The 18,720-nt window shown below is 36.8% G+C and overlaps 1 pseudogene; it reads left to right on the plus strand.

The window, feature by feature from the left end:
• The first annotated feature begins 8,092 nt into the window (after positions 1–8,092).
• LOC148997561 (G protein-coupled receptor 4-like) lies at positions 8,093–9,029 on the plus strand (annotated as a pseudogene).
• Positions 9,030–18,720: the final 9,691 nt, after the last annotated feature.

Below are 18,720 nucleotides of genomic sequence, written 5' to 3' on the forward strand. Positions count from 1 at the left end.
AGATATTCCATGTGTCTGCGCCACGAAGTATCTTTTCTAAAACATTATGATAACAATATGATATGAAACATTAACAATATGATAACTAAAAGCTGCACAACACACTATTGCCACCTAGATGAATTCAGTAATGTTCAAGTGGAGAAAGACTTCCACACCACCACTTGAACATTATTATCTCCTTTGACCCGTACACCCTCCATCAACAACTCAAATAAATTATTTTTTTATGTGCAACAGTCCTCCGTCAAACACATGAATTCAATAAAGAAATATAGCTGCAAGCAGCCATTACCGGGGCCAAGCGCAATAAGCGGCAACATATGCCAAAATGGCAAGGAGTGGCAGACCAACTGCAGCAAGGAGCAATTAAGGGCATTTTGAGAGAACTTTGGGCAAATGGCTAAGAAAATCACATAAACATTAACTTATAAAATGATTTAATGGGTTATCACTTTCGAACAATAGGTGGTGCAGTTACGAAATAGATGTGATGTGGTCAGAGTGAGGTGACAATGACACATGCAAAGTTTGGTGTCAAAATGTGAAGGCATTGCAGAGAAAAAGCCTAAATAGTAATTTTGGCAGCATGCCTAAACTTTGATGCTGTGGTATACGAAAACGGTTTTGTCTATCATTGTGCAATTCATAACTTTTAGTCGGCACGGTCTGGAGATGATACGATTCAATTTTTGTGAAAATCGGACAAACGGTCTAGGAGGAGTTCGAAAAAGAAGGTTTTTCAAAGAAATAAAGATGGCGAACAGGACGTTTGTCTGATTATGGAAAACCTGATATCTATGTTTTCGGCATATTCCAAGGAATCTATTAAGATCAGTTTCATTGCAATAGGCAAATTTATTCAAAAGTTATTAGCGTTCTCAGAAATTAATTATAACTTTTGACCAACAGGTGGCGCTGTCTCAAAATCTTTTGAGTACCTTCAGGGCATGCTGCTTATGGCACACACTGAGTTTCGTAATGTTAGACCAAAGCATTTATTTAGTATAGCATTGTATTTCACAAAACTGTATTGAAGTCAATGGGAATTTCACGTTTTGTTCTATTATAGCGCCACCAAGAGGCTCAGTCCCACAATTTTTTGTGTGTGCCCTCAGAGTGACCCCATACATATGTGTGTCAATTTTGGTGAAAATATCTCAATTCGCTTCCGAGTTATAAACATTTATATGAAAAAACACGTAAAAAATGAATGACACATGACTTTGTTTGAATTTTACTACCCCTTACTATCAATATTTTTGCATTTGGGCATTAGCGTATAGTTAACAAGCTATGATTCCGTGTTTCTGACGATGGTTTCGTCTCGATCGGAACAGCGGTTTTGAAGATATCGCCAAGTGTTTTTTTCGCGCTAAATCGCTACGCTACGCCATCCGTGAGACGAAACCCGACATGTTTGGTATCGTTGGACTCGGCAACGATTCAGGACCTCAAAAATATGACTCCCGTGAAAATAAGTGTACCACACCCAAAGTTATAAGCATTTGAATAAAACAATTCACCACTAGGTGGTGCTTTTTCGAAACTTCTCAGGCTCCTTCAGGGCATCGTACTGATGACCCATACCGAGTTTCGTAACAATTCGTTCATGCGTTCAAAAAATACAGCATTTTAGCACATAATTCAAAATGGCCGACAGCCAAAATGGCCGATCTGGGAAAATTGGATATCGGTCGACTCGGCATGATGCCCTGAATCTAACGAGACCAAGTTTTTGATTTTTGGAGAAACCGTTCAGAAGTTACGAGCAAAAATAGCCATTTTTCATATCTCCGGACCACTAGGTGGCGCTGCGCCGAAACGCTGCATGTTGCCTCAGGTCATGCTTGTGATGACATGTACCAAGTTTGGTCTGAATAGGATGAAGCGTTGCGGAGATACAGCCTCACGTCTGTTTTTGCAAGCTCTACGTAAAATTAGTTTGCGCGTTTTTCAAAAACGGTTATTCGAATCATCTTGAATTCCATAACTTTTTGTCAGCACTGCCTGGAGATGATCCGGTGCGATTTTGGTGAAAATCAGACAAACGGTCTAGGACGAGTTCGCAAAAGTAGGTTTTTTAGAAAATTCAAAATAGCGGCCATTTTTTTATGACGGAAAATGACGTCATAGGGTGCGATCGAATCGCCATGAGCTCAGGAACAAGAGGAAAAAAGAATTTTGTTGATAGGCCTTACGGTTCAAAAGTTATTAGCATAATAAAAGTGAAACTTTGGACAGTTGGTGGCGCTAGAGGGAATGAGTTAGAGACACCAAAATTGGTGTATTTAAAGTTGGGACTGTCCTCTATCAGAATGTCAAACCAAAACAACTTTCCCGCACACCGGTCTATGGGCTGCCATAGACGCCCAGTCGGAAGAAGAATAATAATAATAATAATAATAATAAGAACCGGCACAGATACAATAGGTGCCTCCGCACCTTCGGTGCTTGGCCCCTAATTAACTTATACAAAATAAGGGAAGATTATACCTGGGACAACTAATCGAGGTGTGCTTGGCAGGGTGACAGCTCTCTCAATATCAGCAGCCATGGCAAGAGGGCTGGAGAAAAAAAAAACATTAACATTAACAAAGTTAACCATGGGTAAGTTGAGTAAACGACAAAGAAAATTTGCCCCAAAAGCTGGAATGTTCTATTCAACACCAAGGGGGAAATCAGTTTCGATTTATGGTGCCAAATGTAGAAACAGCTGCATATGGCAAATCTTTTTTTTTTATATATGGATGCCACATCAATAAAATAGTAAATTAAAATCCGCTGGGGGTGGATGGGACTAAACGTGATAAACCAATCAGCCAAGGTCCAATATTCAAGCAATGTCTGCCTGCGCGTTGACTGCCTTGGAGAATGGAAAATTAGAATAACTTGTGCAAAGTGTCCATAGCAAAGGATGGGGCTGGTGATTGATTTCTGGTAATTAAAGGGATAGTTTACTTTGAAATTAATTTTTGATATGTTTTAGCTTACCTCAAGGGCATCCAAGATGTATCTTTGTTTCCACAATATTTTCAATTTTGACATTTTGCCATCATCATTCTGCCAGTCATATAATGGAGGTCTATGGTCACCACCTCAAAGAGCATGCACAGAGAAGTCCAAATTAAACATGATTTAATGACTCGTAAATGTAAGTACACATTGATGGCCTAAGACACGAAATGAGCGGTTTGTGAGAGAAAACAAACAGTATTTATATCGTTTTTACCTCGTGTAGCCACAGCCATGTCCAACTGAACCGAACTGAACCGTGTCCAACGTCCCGCCGGAAGTGATTGCTTTCGTGTGTACGTCACTCATTGTTTACACAGAGATTTCGGAAGTTTTACCTTTCACTTTGAAGATCTAAACATATTTAGATGTACAGAAAATCGCAATGGAAGACGATTTTGATATATCTAAATACTGTATGTTTAGTGAAAGGTAAAACTCCTGAAATCTCTGTGTAAACAATGAGTGACGTACACACGCAAACGATCACTTTTGGCGGGACGTTGGACACGGTTCAGTTCAGTTCAGTTGGACATGGCTGTATTATATGACTGATAGACAACAACGGTTTGACCGAAAAATATCAAAATTTAAACTACTGTGGAAACAAAGACACCTAAGGATGCCCTTGAGGTAAGCTAAAACATATCAAAAATTAATTTCAAAGTGAAATATCCCTTTAACAATTACAAAATAACAGGACAGAGATGGGAGTGAGGGAATGGTAAATGTATTTGTATGCATTGTAAGTTGTACTCACATCAGACATAAGCATCCAGAACCTTCCCCACTCCTGGTGTCTTCTGCTGTTGGAAGTACTATGATGTTCTGACTCCTGTTGTGTACGGCATCTGGCAGCTTCTCCTGGATAGGAATTCGGTCAGCTCACTGAAATGCGAGAGCAGGCCCATGACGCGCTTTACGTCAATAACAGGACAAATACATACAAAGAGCCATAACTACTTGTATAGGTAGTTTATTTAAGTTCAAACCTATTTCACAACATATTACCACAAAAATAAGTAAATCAACAGACCACAGAGCAGACCTCGCTCGCTCGCTCGCACTCACTCTTTTTCTCTCGTGTTCACCCTCACCACTCTCTGCATAACGGTTTAAACAAACAACAATAAATAAATGTTAAGTGCTGATCAAGAGTTTTGTGCAAGCAATTTAAAGTCGCGACGCTTGTCCCATAACGTTAGCTGGCTTCATTCGGTGATTGAAATATTATTAACATTAATTCAAGTTTTGCAGTATAGAGAAACGATATTGAACGCTCCGAGCGAGCTTGTAACTTTTTCTTGGCATGAAACAGTAAATAATCAAACCAGTGGAAGCCTGCAGTGCATGAAACTGTTGTAACTAATCAAACCTATCATGCAATAACTAAGTTATACCCAGTCTATGGTTATACCAGGCAACAGCGCGCCGCGCCCAGTCGGAAAGCAGACAGCCGCGCTACCGCGGGGGTGTTTTTCCACATTCGAATATTCATTTTCAGTTTTTAAAACTTTTTGAATATATATTCGAATTTAGAATATTCTTTGACAGCCCTAAATGAGATTCGAGCTAGCTAGCCAATCCATCCAAACAGTGAAAGAACCATATTGACGTTAACGTTACTTCAGGCAGATTAAAATAGCATCAATTTTTGAAGAACAAGGTTGCAAATGTTAGCAATTACCAGTAACGCTACGTACCCGATTTCAATGGACTGATGGAAGAATAAATGTTATCTAATCAAAGCAGATGAAACCGTCACCATCCACTCAGATAACGAGAACTAATAATGTTTTATTTACGCTATAAAAATACATGTGTAACGGTAACAGTAAATTACATAACGTGAAGATAACTTACCTTCATCCCAGAATTGCTTCTTTTCCGTCTTCTTGAATGACGGCTTACTCCCAGAATGTACGTTTTGAACTAACCGCCTAAAAATTCAAAATTCAGACCGCGATGATCCCATGATGCAACGCGGTGGCTGTAAAACCATTGTAAAACTCCGTGAATACAGTGAAATTACAATAATAATACAGGACTGTCCATTAATTTCCCATGGTGCATTGCCTTTTACAGGTAAAACGCAAATACAATACATTGTTGTAAAAATTTCCTGTAAAAATTACATCAATTGCTAACAGTGTAGGATCAAGGGGTCGGTACCTACAAAGTATCGAACTCGATACCCAGCCCTAGTGAAATGATGAGAAAATGAATGAAAAGTTACTTTAAGATTTTGTCTTTATTTAGCCCTTACTGTATAATCATAATCTGATAAAAGAAAATCTTAGTATTATATGACTGTATTAATGGCTATACACATTCTCCTCTGTATAACACTTGTGCTGCTGTTAATGGTTGTTTATTGTGTAGTGTGGTTTGCTGATTGCTGATGCGGTTCATGTGCATTAACTGTTAATGATGTTTAATGCATCTTTGTTTGGTGTTTGTGGAGTTAACTCAGGCTATAAAAGATAAAAGATGGCAGAGCAGCTCATACACACCATCATCATCTCCTGATGAGCAGCGTCTTCAGTCTTCAGTCTGATTCCCGGTAAGATCATGTCGTCTCATGTGGGAATTATTGTGTCCTTGTGTTTCAGCCTTTGCTCAAACGTTAGCACATGTTGTTCAGCTTGCTGACTCTCTAGTGTGCTTGATTATGTGGAGAACAAACTAAAGAAATTAAGGTGGAATTGTTTAAAGCAGGTTTGAAAGTTTTCTTTAAGGTTCTGCCGGATCCAGTTTCCATTTCAGGTTCTTGAGATTTATTTGATGATGATCGTAAACTTCATCATCTGTGTTCCCAGGTGAAGAGGAAATGCATTTAAATTGGGCTTTCTTTTGGACATACTTAATATATTTAAATTATACTGTATTAAGTGCGTATTAAATGTGTTATTGTGAAACAACTTTTCAAGATATGCTAAAGAACAATGTTAAAGGAGTCATCCGAGATGTCCATGTCTTTCTTTTTTCAGTCGAAAAGAAATGAAGGTTTTTGATGAAAACATTCCAGGATTTTCTCCATATAATGGACTTCAAGGTTCAAGGTCCAAAAGACAGTTTCGGTGCAAACTATTCAAAGGGCTTTAAACGACACCAGATGAAGAATAAGGCTCTTATCAAGCGAAACGATCGCTCATTAAAAAAAAAAATGTTAGAAGTTTTTATAAGCTTTAAAAAGTTTTATAAGCACAAATGCTCGCCTTTCTCTGTTCTGTGCGTTTGTGACTCTCCTGTTCGAACTCGTTCATCAAAATGACAAAAATCCTGAAATGTTTTCTTCAAAAACCTTAATTTCTTTTTGACTAAAGAAAGAAAGACATGGACATCTTGGATGACATGGGGGTGAGTAAATTATTAGCAAAAACATTTTTTAAAGTGAACTACTGTTTTAAGGCGAGACACGGCAGGCAAAAACATCGTGTTTGTTTTCACTGGTCAATTTGAGATTTTGGGATATTTGTCTTCAGTAACATATCTTCTTTCAGACTTGTGCAGAAAACAAGTCCAAAACACACATTTAGGTCTTTATTTTACTACACTTTGTCTGTTTGCGTGTGTAGATTTCGCCTACTTTATCAAAAGTTGTCGTCTGAAGGATTTGTTGATATGTCATTCTTGGCCTCCCAGACAGCAAACTGACATTGAATCAACGTGGAAACGACGTCTCTCATGACATTGAAACAACGTTGATTTGCTCATCGAATTAACGTTGAACCAACGTCAGACGCGGCATTCTTCAAAGCTAAATGAAATCGAAAATTGGTTTGCTTTCATAACGTTGAAACAACGCGTTGATTTCAAGTTGATTTTCCGTTAGTTTTGAAAGAATGACGCGTCTGACGTTGGTTCAACGTTAATTCGATGAGCAAAACAATGTCAGATCAACGTTGTTTCGATGTCATATTTCCACGTTGATTCAATGTCAGTTTGCTATCTGGGCTGATATATATGACATTTTATGCCTAAAAATGGGACAGAAATCAATTGTTAAAGTCTATTGGCAGTATTTTCTGATTGACAGGGGAACAAAAGGAGATATTCATAATCCCCTCTGGTAATGTCTTTTCACTGAATATATCAACAATATGCTAAAATAATTTTCAACCTTGTTTTTTTTCAATGGTCAGATTCGTCACTTCAATATATGCAATTTAGTGGATATTTAATTAGTTATAGCCTGTTTAGCATATTTAAACATAAAATTACAGAAAACTCGCAATACATTTTTTTCTCCTATTCATGTGAGTGATCAACTGGTAAAGTTTCATGGTGATACCTGTAAGTTAATATTTTTACCCTATTCACCTGTAGTGTCTCGCCTTACACTATTTGCGATATATTTTAATATTTTAATCTTAAAACACTTGCAGGGAAAGAGTTATAAACTCTGTGTGAACTTTAAAAATAAAAGCATCAGATAAAAAGTTGAGTTTATAAGTTTATTTGTGAGTGAATTGTGTGTTTAAGTAATTCCAGTTTCAAGCGCTGGATCAAATAGTGTGTGTGTGTGTGTGTGTGTGTGTGTAATCTCAGGCATTTCCTCCGTTAGATCAAGAATCTTTAAGATGTGTGTGCAGTGAATGAAGAGCTCTTTAAACACGGCAGTGGAAACTTGTGAAACATCTGTCAGTCTGTGTGTTATTCCACAAACTTCTGCTTTGACCTGCAGACCAAACACACACTCCTGTCAGTAACGTAAGTTCTTCAAGATTTATTCCTCCTTTAATAAACCATTGTACACTTGCAGCTGTGCTGGACTGAATATTCACAACAACAGCATTCTTGCTTCTGTCATATTGTTCAAATGGAGGATTTACTAACTTTAATCTGACATTTCACGTATTTCAGGCTTTCTAACATTACACACACTCCTCTAAACAACATGTCAAGCAAACTGAGCTAACTTTATTTCAACAATCACACAGAAAACACGTCACATCATATTTATCTCTAATGTTTTTAATAAAGGAAATATATGATTACAATAGTAAATGAATGCATGTTTTTTTAAACTAATGACTGGTTTGTTATTTAGTGCCTGTCAGGATTTCATGAAACAATGGCAGAACAAAATGCAAGCATCTACGGATCAAGCGGAGGAGATTATGATATCAGCGGATCAAGTGGAGGAGATTATGAAGATGAAAGGAGGCGTCAGATTAAGGAATTTAACAGGAAACTTAATGATGTGTACCCAATAATTATCAGGACCATTGCCACCATTGAGATTCCAGTCATGATCTTAACTCTGTGTGCGTTGTGTGCTCTTCTCAAATCTCAGCGCTCCACTCCAGTTTTTGTTATTCATTTGATTCTGTCAGATCTCATTCAGATCATTTCTAGATTAGCATGGACAATCACATGGTCACGGGATGCAGAAAATGCATATCATTATAGTTTGATTGCGGGTGTGTATTTTATGGCATGTGTTGCTCTTGAACGATATATTCTGGTTTCTCATCCTATCTGCTACAGATCTCATCATTCACTGAAAGTCTGCTGTGTTATTTCTGTGATCGTCTGGTTTGTTCCTCTGATCTTTGTGAACTTTAACTCCTATTATCTGTTTGATTATCTGTCTCGATCGATCGCCTATTTAATCCCCTACCCGATAATCATTCTGTGTTTTATCGGCACTTGTCGCGGTCTTTCACGCGCAATATCTCTTACTTCTGTAAAGCGCAAAAAGATTTTGGGCAGTTTGTTCCTGGTGCTTCTGACTTACACTTTTCTCATTCTCCCCTACACAATCATGACTTTTATTAGAGATCATAGAGTTTACAGTGACATTTTTTATTTTTATTATTATTCTATTTTTTTTTTGGCATTTGTCTGAGTATCTCCTGCTCCTGAACCCGCTGGCTGACTGTGTCCTGTACATGTTCATCAGGCCTGATGTGGGAGGGTTAATGAAGTCTGTTCACTGCTGTTGTAGAACTGACACACATCAGGATTCGACACACACACACACGGGACGAACACTCTGGAGACAGTAGTGCAGCGTTTGCCTGCTGTGTTTCAGTGCTAAAGCCTGCGTCTCATTCACGGACCTGCACTTCAGTTTCAACATCATGAAGTCAATGCCATTCTTTTCACTCACACACCCTTCCTTTCTATGGCATTCAGCTTTATTAGAGACAACTCTTGATTCATCAATTGCTCTGTTTGCGGCCCATAAAACACATGCGGTGAACAGAGTTTTATTAAAGATGTGTTAAGGTAGTGTTGATGCTTCTGCTGGCGTTCTGGATCAGCAGGACTTTATCATACGATGGAGAGGAGGGTTGTATAAAGCACGGTTTATTCTCACTTCAGATCAACAACATCAAGTAGTTTCAGCTCGTAGTCTTGCTTGTGTTCCTAATGCATGTACATTATACTCTTTTGACCAAATAACTCCTATTCACGCTGTTACAAAGATAACTGACATAATGTACATATGCTCTCATGTCCATCAAAAGATGAATAACTTTCTTTCTTCTGTGGAACATAAAAGACAATATTGTGAGATGATTTTATGAAGTCAGTGGACAGTTTCGGGTGAACTATCCATAAAAACACTTGATTTAAAGTGCAGAAAGTATATCAGAAGAGATTTAAGTTTATATGAAATATTAACCAGAGCTTGCATGGAAATCAGAAGAGAGTTATTAGTAATATTGTTGTGTGTTTATAGAAGTGTTTCATGTGTCACATATGGAGTCAGAGACTGTCCTGTATTCTCTCTCTTCTGTCATTAATATAATTAAAGATCTCTCAGTTCTCCTGTGTGTGTCTTATTTGACTAATAACAGATGAGCTGAACTGAGAACTATAGACGTGTGTGTGTGTGTGTGTTTCTTATCATTTTACATCCAACCGGGCCCCAAAAATGAAAGGTTCCTGCAGAAGCCAGTAAAGGGAGTACGGGTTCCCTTTCATTGTCACTCCGAGTTCCGTCGGATGATGATGAATGGGGTTTCGCTTAGAAAGCCTATCAGCTTCGCTCAATATAAAACAAGCCAATGGCAAAGCCAATTTGCATAGCGTAACTCCGCCTCACCTCGTGAGTATGTAAGGAGGACGCTGGCCGCAATGCAGACATGTTTTCGCTTTGGAGAAAAGTTTGATCTTTGTTTCACAAGCCTCTCTGAATTGTCAGCTTTTCTACAATGAGCAGATTCTCGGTGTTGGTGTGACGGCGATCTCCCCGTGAGTGCACACTTCCTGCTTATCTGTGCAGTGGTTCGCTAGTGAGTGTGTTTCTCCCCAGGCGCCTCAGCATCCAAGTTTTCTCTCTCTATAAGAGCTTACACGCAGCTCGTCTTTTTAAAGATGCCTCGCCCGTGCACTTCTGGTTGCGAACGACTTATATAAGACTCTGATGGGCACGAGTGCTGTCTAGTGTGTTTGGGCATTGATCACGCTAGAGCAGCGCTCATGGATGACTCATGTTCTCTATGTGGGAACATGACCATCGTGTCATTACAGTCGAGACTCTCGCAAGAGTGAGAGTCCCCTCATCCACACCCCAATCTACTGACTCTAGAAATAGAGCCAGTACTTCGGCTGGTGGCCAGGGTGACCTGAGGGTGACGGTGAGCCCACCTACCCCTCCCGTGACTAGCATCCGGAGGATCCAGAGGGTTTCTTTTGGCGCTACAGAGGATGATGCAATGTCTGTCGCTGCATCACAAGGTGGGCAGGATTCGTCAGGGGGGACTGCAATACTTTTCCCTGGCAGCCGCGAGCATCGGGTTAGAGTGGACTCATCCGCCCTGTCCCGAGTGCTCGCGGCTGGACGAATGTTTTTTGGGCACGGCCACCAATTCACGTTCACGGCCAATACCCAATACCGTGCATGATGAAATCTCGAAGTCCTGGAAGACCATGTAAGAAATTATGGTCTGTTCCAATCCAACTTCCACTCTGATATATAATTGAAAATTTTCCTTCACTAAAAGGGCTTATTTATCATAGAGACACTTTATTCCAATCTCAGTAATATGCACAGTCACGTTATCATCTATAGCATGGGAGTGACAGCAGGCTATCAAGAACCATCTTGATTAAAAGGACTTCAAATAAATGTTATCCCCTCAACATTTGACCATTCTATATTGAAGTGAGTTACATTGTGTTTTGCACTTTGGAGTTGTGATGATGATTATGATGATGTCACCTGTTAAGCATGAGAGTTTTGTCAGTCCTGTTCTCTCTATTGTAAGTTAAATTAATCAGTTGGGCTGATTGGATTATCATCAATATGTGAATGAGACCGTTACTGGGGAAATGGGCTGACTCCTGCACTTATGTGCGTCATTCACACCCTCAAAGCTCTCCTTCCCAGATACTTGCTGCACTCTTTACCGTCTTTCCATGGATTGCCCTTGAACAAAAAGGGCTTTTCTTACTATTCCATGAGGAAAAGATAGTTTAGGTTTAGTTGGGAAAGTGCATGATATTTTTAGGAAGTCTCTCCGTGGAAGCATCTTTAATGTAGGCTTCCAGGAAAACTTTAATAAGTAATCCTAAAGTGTTATTCAAGACAATAAACTCAGTTTAAAATCTTAACATAACAGACCTTGATATTATTCAGATAACATGTGAAAACTTTTCATCTCCTGATTTGGTGGACTTAGCCTGCCAAAAGAAGCCCACTCATTGTTCTTTAGATATTGTTATTTTATTATTATTTTTTTTTGGGGGGGGGGGGGGATCCCATCTTTTAAATGAGAGGGCAACATGTATAGCTAGCCAGAATTGTGTATAGGTTTCTTTATGTTTCCTTAGGTTTATGTTGTTATTTATTCTGTTTGCTTGGAATTGTATTATTATTGGTATTTTTGAGGTTTGTTTGGTATTTTGTGTTTCTTCAAGCATTACTAAATCCTCTAACTCAAGGAGATCTCACTCAATCTTATCCTGTATTCTCAAGAGTATATGTATGACTTGATTTGAGAACATGAATAATAATTTCCAGCAGGATTGATGTGATTTTCAGGGACTGATGCTGTTCTATGGTTTATTCTCTTTCTCCAGTCAGAGTCGGTCATACCGAATCCAGAAAAACCTGTTCGACTACACACTCTTTCCTGAACACAAAGTTCAGTTCAACTGGAAGTGTTTTTCAGGCTGTGTCGTGAAGGAGAAAACATGATATATTAACGGAGAACAAACGTCAAGACAGTAAGTGCTTTCATGAAATAATTCAGTGCACTAGGACACATGGATCATATTTGCTTTCAAGGTGAAGAGAATGAGTGAAATTAAATATGATTTTTCTTATAGATTATTACATGATATATTTAGCATAGACTTGACATTATTCTCTGTGAGTGTTTACGATTTGTTAACTGTCTGTTCAATGTTGGGATTTTGAGAAGATAAAATATCCGTGTTAAAATGTGAATGAAAAATAATAATGGACATACTAATACGGACAATAAAATCCATTTACACTTGACTTCGTCAGTGTAATGCAGTGTATCAAAAATAAAAATAAATTATATGAAGAAACAAACAAAAAGAGCAAAAAAAAAAAAAACTATCTTGCGGGGTTTTCAAAGTCTTGATCAAACGTTCAACGACATTAGCCGCGTTTCCACTGCCGGGCTAGGGCTGGGCCAGAGCTAACAGCGAGCCGAGCCGAGCTAGTGGCCTCGGGCCTCAAGCACCGGGCTTGCGTTTCCACTGCCGGGCCAGTAGCCCCACAGCGCTGCACCAGACCCCACCCCTAACACGCCTTTCTGGATCAAACGTCATAAAACCCAACCCATTTCAGCGGGTATTATGAATTAATTTATTTTGTAAATTAGGAAGATAGCATGTATATTAACTCACCTGCCGTAGTGGCTGCAATAGTGTCCCGAGACCAGTACAGGCGATTCTCCATTTCAAGCAGCGATTTTTTGCGCGATATAACAAGTAGGGCTGCGGGCACGTTTTCAAGTTATTCATGAACCTTCAACCGAGGCCCATCGGTTAATACTCGGTGCATAGTGTGCGCGCCGCAACCTCGAGATACAGAGGTAATTTTTAACACCTTTAATAACTGATTGGACCCCATTTGAAACTAAATTAATTTATAGAAATAAACGCAGCAAGTACGGAGCAGTTAAAGCCGCATTTCCATCACCCTTCAAACTGAAATTGCCAATTGAAAATAAGCAAAACGTCCATTTCACAAAAACTCCGTGTCTGCAAATAATAATAATAATAATAATAACCATCATCATCATTATTGTAACATTTTATTAGGCTGCATATGTAGAAGACGCCTTTATCCAAAAAAGGAACAGAGCACAAATAAACACAATATTTTTGACGCGTATCAGTGCATATCCAGTGTGTGTGGAGCGCGCACTGATGGCTGCGAGACGCCCATGTGAACACTTGCAGTTTCATTGCATTTCTTTCAGTGGAAACAACTTAAAATACTCTTTCATTTCTGGTCATACAGAAAATAATAATACATTATTCGCAAATACATTTATTTGCGTAAACTCACAATAACAAGAAAACGTTGTGCTTTAACAATTAATCAAGGCGCGCTTCATTAACTCCGTGAACTGAAGCGCGAGACCTGAAACAGCCACCGCATTCGAATTTGTTCGTTTTAAATTGGACATTTAAAGCTTTAGTCTACAGGGGTTATATCCTTTGTAGATTAAAGCTTTAAATGTCCAATTTAAAACGAACAAATTCGAATCGAAAGCAATATCTTCTGACTATGTATTTATAGCTAATTAATTTCTCTCTACATGTGCATCCGGAGATGGAGATATGTTTTTAGCCGAAAATCATTTAGAAAACAATAGTTTATTAATAAACAATTAATGCCTCGTTATTTTATATTATTTTATTATCAGACACATTTATTATAGCCTATAAATCACCCATAAATCCCCTTTCTGTAGGCTGTGGTTACGGCTCTTTCATTCAGCACTGCAGGGAAAATATCATTTCCAGGTTCTAATTTGGCCTCAGAAAACCAGTAAAATATATCTTTTTTTCATATTAATTTGTCAAATATTTTAAATGTTTAAGGGGCAAAAAAAATCAAACAAATATCTGAAATTCGTCGATATGTAGCCTATATATTTTTGCGCAGCATTTGGCATAGGCCTACAGTTCAAATTAAAATGTTTTGCAATTTTAAACGGTTAATCAGTGACACCCCTATGTGCATCTTGCTTCAGATCATAACGTTCCATAACACCGATAAACTCCGCCTTTTACCTTGAGCACGCCTCTAGCCCGAGCTGGCCCCCTCTGGCCCAAGGTATTCGACGGGCCAGAAATCCTGGCCGTTGGCCCTGAGGAAGCCCCGATCAAGCCCCGGAAGTGACAGTGGAAACGCGACTGGCCCTGGCACGCACTAGCATGGCCCGGCCCTGGCCCGGCAGTGGAAACGCGGCTATTATCTACTCCATGAAGTCATCATGCAGGAAAGCTCTCAAAAGTGCTTCAGGAAAGTTAACTGGTTTAAAGTGTTAATTTACCCCCTCAAAAAACTGTAAGACATTCGTTTCGTTTATCTTCGTAAAACAAATAAATATATTTTAATTTAAAGGTATTACTATTGTAACGTTTGGCTCTCTAGCGGTTAACTAACAAACTGCTGTATCTTGCGGAAGAACATTGTAGCCGGATCTACTTCTCTCTGTTTATGTCAATGGCGAGTCACGCATGTACTGTGCTGCTGAACCCACTAAAACCTGTTAGACTGCATTCTCTTTTCTGAACACAAACTTCAGCTAAACTGAAAGTGATTCTCAGGCTCTGCCGTGAAGGAGAAAACATGTAATAGTAATTTCAAAGCAGTTCTTTAAAAAAAAGAATAGGCTTATATAAATATATCCTTTTTATTTATTTTTTATTTTTTGGTGGGGGGATACCCTTATGAAAGAAAAATATATTTACCAATATGTTACTTGAAATATATTGTAATATATTGTAATATATTATTTTCATTTTCATTTTCCAATATATTATATATTGGAAATACATGGAGTAATATATTGATGATGCATATATTATACAATATTAAATATATTGTAATATATGGCAAAATATACAAATGGTAAATGAATATATAATATATGTAATTATTTTATATCTGAAAATATGCAATTTCATATTTATTAATATCCACCATAATGTATTACAATTTGTATGGGATAATGTATTGGTTATATATGTAAAGATATCATGTCCCATGTATGTTCAATATATGGTAGAATACATTTCAATATATATATATATATATATATATATGAAATTATATGGAAATATATAAATAAAATATGTGTATAGATAAGTGTTCCATATATTGTGGAATATATTTCAGCAGTGCTGTTATGAAATATAAATAAAATATCTGTAAACAAAATGCACAAATAATAAGGAATAAATAAACTTTCAAGGACCTTAGGGAACTGTGGAAAAGCATATGTTTCAATAAAACATATTAGTGTAATGCAGTTGAAGTAATTATTTGTAAATTATTAAAGATATTTTAATTGAGCTAAATAGCTATGCCATGCATGTCATATCATATATAGCCCATGTATGTATATATATATATATATATATATATACTACCGGTCAAAAGTTTTAGATCGGTAATATTTTTTATGTTTTTAAAAGAAGTCTCTTCTGCTCACCAAGGCTGCAATTATTTGATAAAAAATACAACAACAACAAAAAAAAATATTGTAATATTGTGAAATATTATTACAATTTAAAACAGTGGTTTTCTATGTGAAGATATAGTGAAGTGTATATTAACAGCATCATTACTCCAGTCTTTAATGTCACATGATCCTACAAAAAATTATTATAATATGATGCTCAAGAAACATTTCTGATTATTATCCATGTTGAAAACAGTTTTTTACATTTTTATTTCAGGATTCTTTGATGAATAGAAAGTTCAAAAGAACAGAATTGATCTGAAATGGAAAGCTTTTGTAACATTAATCACTACCATTCAAAAGTTTGGGGTCAGTAAGAATTTATTTTTTTTCATCAAGGATGAGTTAAATTGATCAAACGTTACAGTAAAGACATTTATAATGTTAGAAAATATTATATTTTAAATAAATGCTGTTCTTTTGAACTTTCTATTCATCATAGAATTTGGGGGGGAAATGGTACACGACTGTTTTCAACATTGAAAATAATAATTGATGTTTTTTGAGCATAAAATCAGCATATTAGAATGATTTCTGAAGGATCATGTGACACTGAAAACTGATGTGTAATCAGCAACAGTAGTGTTGTTGAAAATTCAGCTTTCAAATTACATTTTAAAATATATTAAAATAGACATTTTTAATAGTCTTTTCTTCTTTTAAAATAGTCATTTTAAATTGTCATAATATTTCACAATATTACTGTTTGTCATTTTTTTTTCATCAAATAAAGCAGCCTTGGTGAGCAGAAGAGACTTCATTTAAAAACATAAAAAAAAATCTTACTGATCTAAGACTTTTGACCGGTATAGTGTATATACAAATCTCTGAGATTGTCTGCAATATATTGTCTTCTATATTGTATTTATATATTTCCACAATTATACATATATTTAAAATATATTCCACAATGTCATGGAACTGCACATGGAACAGTCAGGGACAGAGGTGATCCAAATGCAGGCTTTATTGAGAGGAAGATCCAGGAACAGGTACGAGAGAACAGGCAGAAGTCAAAACCAGGTTAGCAGTCCAGATCAGCAAACATACCATGCAGGGATAAGGCAAACGGGAAAACCAGATACAGGCAGGGAGTCCAGGAACTGTGAAACTGACACTAAGAAACAAGAAACTAGGAACTAGGAAAACGATCAGCATGCAGTATGACACTTACAAAACTCAGCAAAGGACAAAAGGCCACTCAGGCTTAAGACATGTGCAGTCAACAAGATAATCAAACACCAGAGGCACAAGTGGGCACTCCAGCCGCAGATCGTCACACACAATATATTGAACACATATTATGTATACAAATAATTTAATTTATATATTTCCATAGGCTACTATTGTAAATATAGGTATACATTCCACAACATATGGAACATATATCTATACATATATTTTATTTATATATTTCCATATAATTATATGTATATTTAAAATATATTCCACAATGTATTGAAGACATATCTATACATATATTTTATTCACATATTTCCATACAATTTTAAATATATTTAAAATATATTCCACAACATATGGAACACATATCTATACATAAATTTTATTTATATATTTTTTCATATAATTTCATATATATATATATATATATATATATATATATGTGTGTGTGTGTGTGTGTGTGTGTGTGTGTGTGTGTCTAGCACATATATTGCAGTATATTAAAGCCTATAAAGCCAAACTTTAAAAAGACAAACTATATGTAAAAAATATAGTGACTATTTTGGTCTTGATTGCAATATATGTATCAATATATATAAATATATGGACTATATTGCAATAAATTGGACAATATAAATATTAAATCATATATATATATATATATATATATATATATATTGCCTAATATATCACATGGTATATTCCAACATACTGCAATATATTTTTGTTCCATAAAGGAAAGTTTGATCAAGGTGTGTTCATGTGTTTGACTTCCTCATGTTAATATTAATCTCTAGAGGACATTTTAAGTGATTGTTTTATATGAATTTTTAATAAAGGGTTTCTTTCACGTCAATGTTTCTTTTGTGTTTGGGGATGTTCCTGATTTTTCAGGAGTTTAAAGGGTTAGTTCAACCAAAATTGAAAATTCTGTCAGTATTTACTCACCCTCATATTGTTCAACCCAGTAAGACCTTCATTCATCTTCGGGACACAAATTAAGATATTTTTGATGAAATCTGAGAGCTGGATCACTCCTGCATACTAGTCCATAGGCTTCTTGAGGGATTGAAACTTGCTGGCCTCGAAAAGTCATTAAAGACATCGTTAAAATAGTCCAAGTGACTACAGGGGCTCAATCTTAAGTTTATCAAATGACGAGAACACTTTTTGTATGCAAAAAACAACAAAAATAACGACTTTATTTCAACTATTCATTTACTTCTTTCTCTGCGCGAGTCAGGTTACTAGTTTAATAGCGTAAGCTTCTGTTATTGTACGTCACACGCATCACACACATGACCAGCATCGGCCAATAGTGAGCCTACGTGTGACGTAGCTTTACGCAATCACACTACGTTAACTGACTACAGGCCCATAGAGAAGGAAGTGAATAGTTGAAATAAAGTCGTTATTTTTGTTTGTTTTTGCGAACAAAAAGTATTCTCGTTGCTTGATGAAGTTAAAATTGAGCCACTGTAGTCACTTTTACTATTATTTTAACGATGTCTTAAATAACTTTTCGAGGCCAGCAAGTTTCAATCCCTCAAGAAGCCTATGGACTAGTATACAGGAGTGATCCAGCTCTCAGATTTCATCAAAAATATCTTAATTTGTGTTCCGAAGATGAGCGAAGGTCTTACGGGGGTTGAACAACATGGAGGTGAGTAAATACTAACAGAATTTTCATTTTTGGGTGAACTAACCCTTTAACAGCATATGTGTGAAGTCACATGATCCTACTCACACACTCCAGATATGTTCAGCTAAATTATGAAGGTTGTTTAATTTAATCATTTAATATTGTGTGTGAATGTTTGTTCATCAG

This window comes from Pimephales promelas, chromosome 2, assembly GCF_988280905.1.
Source record: "Pimephales promelas chromosome 2, fPimPro1.hap1.1, whole genome shotgun sequence".
NCBI lineage: Eukaryota > Metazoa > Chordata > Actinopteri > Cypriniformes > Leuciscidae > Pimephales > Pimephales promelas.